Genomic DNA, 9,361 nt, shown 5'->3' with positions numbered 1-9,361 from the left:
TAACCTGCAGATGATGATTAGATCACAAAGGTAAGACACTTATAACAAGAGTATAAGAAGAGGCAGGATGAGAGCTTGCCTATCTCTCTCAGCATCTCCTTGTGAGCATACAATGAGAAGACAGTCATATACAAACCAGGAAGTGAGCTCTCATGACACTGCTGCCTTGATTCTGGTCTTCCCAGACTTCAGATCAGTAAGCGTTTAATAACTTAGCCATTCATCCATGGTAATTGGTTCCAGCATCCTGAGATGACTAAGATGAGTGGCTTATTTCATCAAGAAACATGCAGAAATCTAGACTACAATCATAGATTTTATATCCAATCACTTCTATCATATTATATGATGATCACTTCTTGGCCTTTTGGCTAAGATCAAGTGTAGTATCATATTATATGAAATAATTATATCAAAGATGTATCTGCACTTCCATGTCTATTGAAGCACCATTCACAGTAGCCAAGATATGGAATCAACCAAGACATACATCATCAGATAAAGTGATAAATAGAATGTGGTATAGATACATAGTATAATATTATTCAGCCAAAAATTTATGAAGTGTTTTCTTTTGAAGAAAAATGAGTGGAACTGGAGCTCATTCTGTTAAGTAAAATAGAAAGACAAAGATGAACGTCATGTACTGTCACACATATGTAGAAACTAAAAACATCCATGTGAATATAGAATAGTGGGTACTAGTGGTTTGGAAGAGGAAAGAGATAAAGTGTCATTGGTTAATGGATAGTAAGATAGGAATAAGTTCAGTGTTCTGTAGCACAGAGGGTGACTACAGCTAACAATAACATATTGTGTATTTTCTGAAGAACTAGAAGAGAGGAACTCATAATTCCAAGCATGAATGTATAAGAAAATGAAAGTACTAATTATTTGATAGACCAATACAACCTGTATACATTGTTGAACTATCACAATGTATCCTATAAATGTATGTACCTATTCCATGTCAATGAAAATTTAAAAAAAAATAAATGTAAGTCATGGATAAATACCAATTTATCATCATGTAATGCCTTTCTATTTCTGGCAATTTGCAGTTTTCTGAGGTTAAATTTGTTTCAAATTAATATAGCTACTCCAGCTTCCTTTTGATTGGTGTAAACATGGTATATATTTCTGGAACACTTACATATTAATCTATGTCACTATAAAATAGGCTTTTTGATTATTTATAGTTGTGTCTTGTTTTCCGTCTACTCTGATAGTCTATCTTTTAACTTGTGTATTTAAAACATTCAAATATAGGACAATTATTTATATAATTGGATAATATTTATCATATTTGTAACTATTTATTTCTCTTGTTCTTTATTTTGACTTCACTATTTTTCTGTACTCTTTGGTTTTAATTAAGCATTTTTATGATTTCATTCTCTCTCTTAATAAATCAATATTATTTATTTTATTTTGTTTTCAGTGCTTTCCACAGAGTATGGTATATATTTAGAGACTAATCCCAATGCACTCTTAAATATCACTGTAGTTTTTTCCAGGTAGGAAAAATAAACAAATTTCTTCCAAAGTGTTCCCCTTTCCTTTATGTAAATTAAGGTTTTTGACTTATATCATTTTCAGTCTCTGTGAAAAAATATTTTAACATTTCTTGTAAGGCAAATTACTAGCAAAAGTACATTAAACTATTGTTTGTTTGGAAATTACATATCTTTCACCCTTGAAAATTTCTTTAGATACAAAATTATAAATTGGTGCACATTTTTCTCCCAATACTTTAAGCATTTCACTTTTTCCTTGAATGCATAGTTTCTGTATGAAAGATAAATGCAATTCGTGTACCTCGTAGATACATATGCAATGTTCATGTAGATGTGCTTCACAATAGAATATCAAAATATGTGAGGCAAACCGATAGAATTGTAAAGACAACTGGGTGATTTCACTCAGGATTAGGAACTTTAGTACACCCTCTAGACATAACTGACAAATCCAATGATCACAAAATCAATAAGAACATAGCTAAACTGAATAACATCATCACTGAACTGTATCTGCTTGACATTTATAACATATTTCGTCAAATAACAGCAGGAAGCACATTGTTCTCCAGCTCACATGGAACATTCACCAATGTGGTCTACTTTGCTGGATCAAGAAAACACCTTACATTTAGATGAATAAACATCATACAAAGTACTCTTTCAGAATATAAAGGAATATAAATCAATAAGGACAGATAGCTGGAAAATCTCAAATTATTTCAAAATTAAACAATGGACTTCCAAGAAACACAGAGTTGAGTAAGTCAATAGAAATTAAAAATAATTAGGTAAAATAAAAATAAACCTAAGAAAATGTGTATTATTAGGAGAAAAAATTGATTGTGGGGAAATTTATAGAGAGGAATCTAGATTATTTATTTTAGATCTTTCCTCTCCCATAATATGTGCATTCAGTGTTATAAATTTCCCCACAATCAATTTTAAAAAGACCATGTCCAGATGGGTTTACTTAAGAGTTTTTCAAATATTTAAGAAGAAATTATGCCAATCATCTATTTCATTTGTTCCACAATTCAAAGTAAAGGAAAGAGTTCCTAACTCATTTTTTGCTTTTGCAGTCCCCTAATTCTAAAATCATGGTCACAGATAGGATGACCCAATATTAAATATCATTTCTTCCTTACTTGATGTGAAAATTCCATTAAATCATAATAAAATTCAAGTATGTTACTTTGTTCATGTTGACAAAATGATTATAAATCTGATATGAAAAGAAAAAAGACTGAGAAAACTCAACATGATATTGTAAGAAGAAACAAAATGGAGGACCCTTATAACTCTACTACTAGTCCTGTTACAATATTGAATACAGGAAATTATTCAAGAAATAATGGAAAAATAGATCAATAGAACAGAAGAGTTGAAAGTTATAACAACACAAATATAGTCCATTGACCTTTAACAAATAAGCAAAGAAATACAAGAGAGAAAGTATGTTGGCAGGACCATAAAGCAGTCACTGTAGAAAATGGTGTAGATATTTCTAAAAAAAAATAAAATAAAATAAAAAACAAGAAATGCCAGATTCTGTCCCAGTTGCCCCTCTTCCAGTCCAGCTCTCTGCTGTGGCCTGGGAGTGCAGTGGAGGATGTCCCAAGTCCTTGGGCCCTGCACCCGCATGGGAGACCAGGAGGAAGCACCTGGCTCCTGGCTTTGGATCAGCATAGCACACCAGCGGCATTGCGCCGGCTGTAGTGGCCACTGCAGTGTGAACCAACGAATAAAGGAGGACCTTTCTCTCTGTCTCTCCCTCTCTCTCACTGTCTAACTCTGCCTTTCAAAAAATAAAAAAAGATAATTTCCTGATATGAAATGTAATATTTATTGGACATTTTAAGACATATGCTTAAAGAATCTGAAATGAACAAAGTATATAGTATTTATCTGATATTTATTTATTTTTTAAAGATTTATTTATTTAGTTGAAAGTCAGAGTTACACAGAGAAAGGAGAAACAGAGAGAAAGAGAGATCTTCCATCCAATGGTTCACTCCCCAATTGGCCGCAACTGCTGGAGCTGCATCTATCTGAAATTAGGAGCCAGGAGCTTCTTAAGGGTATCCCACGTGGGTGCAGGGGTCCAAGGACTTGGAGCATCTTCTGCTGCTTTTCCAGGCTTTCCTGATGTTCCTTAGACAACTGGAATGTATGGTTCAGAAATAATTCTTAAACACCAAAGAAACAGGCATATATATATATATATATATATATGTATTTAATAAAGATTCTAAAAACTATATTTAAGAATACTTAGGCATGTAGCAAAAATAATTGTTTTCTTAACCTTAATTTATATCCCTCTCGGAAGTGTTTCATAATATTTTACTAATGAAAGTTAATTTTTTATTTGTATTGTCAATTTTATTTTAAAGGAAGTCAGATTGGGAGAAAGACACAGAGACGTGGAGAGGAAGAGGAGGAGGGAGATCTTCCATTTCTGGTTCACTCTCCAAATGCCCACAAAACCAGGGTTGGAACCCAACCCAGGTCTTCCACATGAATGGCAAGAACTTTCATGCTTGAGTCATCATCTGCTGCTTCCCAGGATGTGTCATGAGGAAGCTGGAATGGAAGCAAAGTAAATGGAACCTTAGCCAGGAATTCCAATATGATATCCAGGATTCCCAAGAAGTGGCTTAACCACACCACTAAATGACTGTACCTGATTTTTTTTAATAGTGAATGAAGATACAGAATCCAGATTATCCAGTGATAAATATCAGCTCAACTGCAATTTACCCATTGGAAGACTTCATGTTTATCAAAGAATATGTGTCTATATTTAATGCATGTTAACTGTGCTAATATATTCAACAGTCCTATTTCAATGATATTTCAGCTATTCCAATTCTCCAGAGATAAGCCTAAACTAAGAAGCTGGAACTAATAACAATTTCTGCAATATTTGTTATATTTTATCAACAAATAAACCATTTCTGTTCAGCAATATCACATTGCCATGTTGCTTAACATGTTCAAATTCTTTCAAATCTATTTATTTTTCCAAATGTCAGCAATAATCTAAACTGTTCCATATCACAGGCTCCTGACAGTTGGTAGATAAGATAATAAACAGAATTGCTTTCCCTTGGGGAAGTGGAATTCACAGATTTTCCTTTTTATGGCCCAGTTATCACATAATTTAGATATACCTTTGTCACTGTGGTTTTCAATTCATGGAATTAATGTAATTGAACTGATGATCCAGGACACAGGTGTGTCTACAAACTAATACAAAGGCCAATACATTGTATTTCAGAGTAAAGCATATAGATAAGTAAAAACAACAAAAAAAGAGAATTATTTCAGATACCACGTTTGTGTAATGTGATTTTTAAATGGATAGTTAAGAAACTAAAGTTTTATTTCACAGTGGAATTTTGGCATCATAAGGCTTCTCAAGTTTTTGAACTCTTACAATTTTGGGTTTACACATTCAGACGCTATCAAAAAAAAATATCTAAACGCTTTTCTATCATCTGCAGAAAAAGTTGGCATGCAATTAAAAAGGGAACATATATAAAAATGAAGACTGAATTAGTCACTGGGTTTGGATCATATTCTGTGGTCTTTTGTTCAGGAAAGACATGGCAGAGATGGTATAATTTTCTGAATTTCCTAACAATCACTACATGCATCTTTTTTCCTTCCATTTGTATCATGGAACTGACAAGTGTATGATATTTTTCCTCACATCATTTTTCTGCTTCCATTAAACTGCCATTTGTAGATAGTAATGAGGTCATGAGTGTTTCTTTTATTTCAAGCCAGCCATTCGTTCATTCGGTCAGTAATATTTATTTTTTTGGCCTTTGTGTACCAATTTTTCTCATTAAATCAATCTGAAAGTAGATTTGGAATAAATTATGACCTAGAAATTTGAGTTAATAAAAATGTTCATATTGGTTACTTCTATCAAGGTTATAGAAAGCTTTAAATATATTCATATTAATGCTTAATTAAATATAAATAGATGCACATCATTGCCTCCTATGAACAGATCTCCATTCAGTGCACAGTAGCATTTATAATTTATAATGCTGTTGTCTCTGAAGTATTCATGTAAATATACACTTGCCTGGGTGGCAGACTAGTCTTGTCTACATTTCTCCACTATCTGGCAGCTTACATCTTTCTTCAGACAATGAAAACCAGAAAATATCCTCAAAAGGACACATTTGAAACATGGGAGATAATGCATCACATTGTGAATCTTTTTATCCAATGAATGGTGCCTTCCTTTCCTTTGAAAACAGTGTTCTTTTTCTTTGGTGGTCTCATTTTCTTCTGATACAGAAGTTTTTGGGATAATACTAGAAGACAAAAGAAACACATGATAGTGTTACTACAGTGCCAACAAAACAATGGATGAGCATTTAGCTCAAGGTTAAGCGTGCAAGGGTTAGAGTGCTCCAGTCTTCTTTTTTTAATTCTTTGCAAAAACAGTGAAAATGAGCAATCTACAAAGACTTCATAAACATCAATGCTCAAGTCACCATTGTGCAACAGTGGATTAAGTGGCAACCTGCAATGCTCGTTTCCTGTAACGCAGCATTGGTTTGAGTCCCAGTTGCTTTGCTTTCAATCCTACTGCCTGCTATTATGCCTGGAAAAGCATCAGATGATGGCCCACATACACCCACATGGAAGACCAACATGGAATTCCAGGCTCCAAACTTTGGCTTGACCCAGCAGTGGCTGTTGCAGTCATTTGGGGACTGAAAGATGGATCTCTCTCCCTCTCTCTCTCTCCCTCCCTCCCTCTGTCTCTCCCTTGCTCTCTCTTTCACACATACAAATAAAAACAAATCTTTGAAAACAATCAGTGCAGCCTCAGGAGACCAATAATTACAAGAAGGCTTTATGGAAGCATCACTGCCTTGAGCTATTTGTTACTTCACAGGAATCTGTAGATGAGAAAGAATGGATTAAAAGCAGCCTGTAAGCCATTCTCTCTCTTTTATGTACAGGAAAGAAAAAGAAACCATTCAAATCTTTTGTAAGCATCCTAGTAAGACTTAGTAGCAAACACATTATTTTATTTTCTTATCCAAAGAATTCATTTAATTGGATATACCTGGTGTGAATATATTGCTTATTAAAACTAAATCTTAAAATTATGCAATTATGTGAATATTTCTGGCCAGAGAATTCTATAACAACTCTGGAACTAATAGGGTACAACATGGAGACTTTTAATACAAAAGATCATCTGCAAGCAACATGATTTAGAATGTTAAAACCAAACAAGAATGCCACCAGTGTTAGAATAGACACACAGCACCATATTGACTATCATATATCTGTCTTTCACAGGTTTTGATATTGACTCCATCTTTTGAATTATTAGTGAAATCAGAGGAACCATCATTCCTATAGAAGTGATTTGGTTACTTTAACTCCTTGTTTTTTTGTTTTTTGTTTTTTGTTTTTTGTTTTTTTTTTGACATACAGTAAAGAGCCATTATAACAGGGATGAAATGATATCTCATCGTTTGTTTTGATTTGCATTTCTCTGATGGCTATTGATATTGAGCATTTTCCCATATATTTGTTGCATTTATTTTTCTTCTTTTCAGAACTGTCTATTGTGGTCTTTTGCTCATTTCTTAAATTTATTTACTATTTTTTTGTTGAGCTTTTTGAATTCCCGATTTTTTTTATATTAGTCTTTGTCAGATCAATAGCTTGCAGATATTTTTCCCATTCTGTCAGTTGTCTCTTCATTCTATTGCTCTTTTCTTTAATGTGCAGAAGTTTCTGAGATTGATATAATTCCATTCATCTAGTTTTGATTTTGTTTCCTGTGCCTTGAGGGTCTTAACATAGAAGTCATCACCTACACCAAAGTCTTAATGTGTTTCCCTACATTTTCTGTCAACAACTGCATAATCTCAGGTTTTAAATTTAAATATTTGATCCATCCTGAGTTGATTATGCCTACAAGAAATTCATTTCATAAATAAAGACACATCGACTAAAGGTGAAGGGATGGGAATTGGAAACCAAGTACAGACAGGAGTAGCTATACTCATATCAGGCAAAACAGACTTTAAATAAAAATTATAAAAGGAGACAAAGAAGATATATAGGTAAAAAGAATCAGCAAGAAGATATAACTATAATTAATATATACATTCCTAAGGCCATCCTGATTTAGAAAGCGAATACTATCAGATTCAAGAAGAGACAGAGCTGACTGCAATAATAGTGGGAGACTTTAACACCCCAGTCTCATCAATGGACAGTTCATACAAACAGAAAACCAATAAAGATACTTCAAATTTGAGCCAACCTATTGAGCAAATAGACCCAACAGACATTTAAAAACATTTCACCCAGTGGCTGCAGATTCCACATGATTCTCTTCAGCGTATGGAACGCTGTCTGGTAGAGACCATATATTAGACTCAGTAAAGGTAAAAGACTGAAATCATACCATGTATGTTCTCAGAGCACAAAGAATAAAACCAGAGATAAAAACCACAAAGACCAATAGAATATCCACAACTATATGGAAATTAAGAACTTGCTGCTGAATGACCAGTGAGCTATTGGAGAAATTAAAAAAGAAATCAGAATTTTGTTGAAGTAAATGAAAATGAAAACAACATATTAGATTATGTGGATAAAGAAGAAGCAGGATTAAAAGGAAGGTTTATAGAATTAGGTCCTCACATTAAAAGGAGAGAAAGTTCTGAAAAAAAAAATCTAATGATGCATTTTGAGAATGTAGAAAAATAAGCACAAGCCAAACCCCAAATTAACAGAAAGTAAGAAATATTAAGGATCAGATAAAAAAAATTAATGAAATTGAAACTTGAAAAAGTACAAAAGATTCATAAAACAAAAAGCTGTTGTTTTAAAAGATAAACAAAATATGCAAAACTTTAGCCAGTCTACCAAGCAAAAAATGAAAAACTCAAGTAAATTAATAAAATTAGAGGTGAAAAAGGAGATATTACAACTGATACCACTAAAATACAAAGTATCTTAAGAAACTACTCTGAATAATCAAATACTAACAAAACTTTGAAGAAAAACTTTGAAGAAATGACTAAGTTACTGGATAATATAACCTACCAAATTAAATAAAAAGATATGGAAAATCTAGGCCGGCGCTGCAGCTCACTAGGCTAATCCTATGCGCGCGGCGCCGGCACCCTGGGTTCTAGTCCCAGTTAGGGCGCCAGATTCTGTCCCAGTTGCTCTTCTTCCAGTCCAGCTCTCTGCTATGGCTCACGAGTGCAGTGGAGGATGGCCCAAGTGCTTGGGCCCTGCACCCGCATGGGAGACCAGGAGGAAGCACCTGGCTCCTGGCTTCAGATTGGTGCAACACCAGTAGTAGCGGCAATTTGGGGGGGTGAACCAATGGAAGGAAGACCTTTCTCTCTGTCTTTCTCTCTCACTGTCTAACTCTGCCTGTCCAAAAAAAAAAAAAAAAAAAAAAAAAAAGATACGGAAAATCTAAACAGACCCATAAAATGCATTGAGATTGAAGAAGTAATCAAGACTTCCATGGAGTAAAAGTCCAAGAACTGGTGACTCTATTGCTCAATTCCACAAAATACTTAAAGTGGAAATGACTTCAGTACTTTTCAAACTATTTCAAAATATTGAAAAGGTGGAGCTCTGAGGCCATCATCACTCTTACAGCAAATCAAAGACACAACATGGAAAGTAAACTACAAGCCTATATCCTAACAAAACATAGATGCAAAAATTCTCAACAATGTACTAGGGAACTGAATCCAACACCACTTCAAAAAGATTATACACCATGATCTAGTGAGATTTAGCCCAGAGATACAAAGGTGACT

At 33.8% G+C, this 9,361-nt stretch overlaps 1 pseudogene; it reads left to right on the top strand.

Annotated features, from left to right (window-relative positions):
* The first annotated feature begins 351 nt into the window (after window positions 1-351).
* LOC127490373 (U2 spliceosomal RNA) lies at window positions 352-480 on the top strand (annotated as a pseudogene).
* The last annotated feature ends 8,881 nt before the right edge of the window (window positions 481-9,361 follow it).

This window comes from Oryctolagus cuniculus, chromosome 2 (genome assembly GCF_964237555.1).
Source record: "Oryctolagus cuniculus chromosome 2, mOryCun1.1, whole genome shotgun sequence".
NCBI classification, from domain to species: Eukaryota; Metazoa; Chordata; class Mammalia; order Lagomorpha; family Leporidae; genus Oryctolagus; species Oryctolagus cuniculus.
The sequence above is the reverse complement of the archived record's forward strand: the minus strand, read 5'-3'. Positions and strand labels throughout refer to the sequence as shown.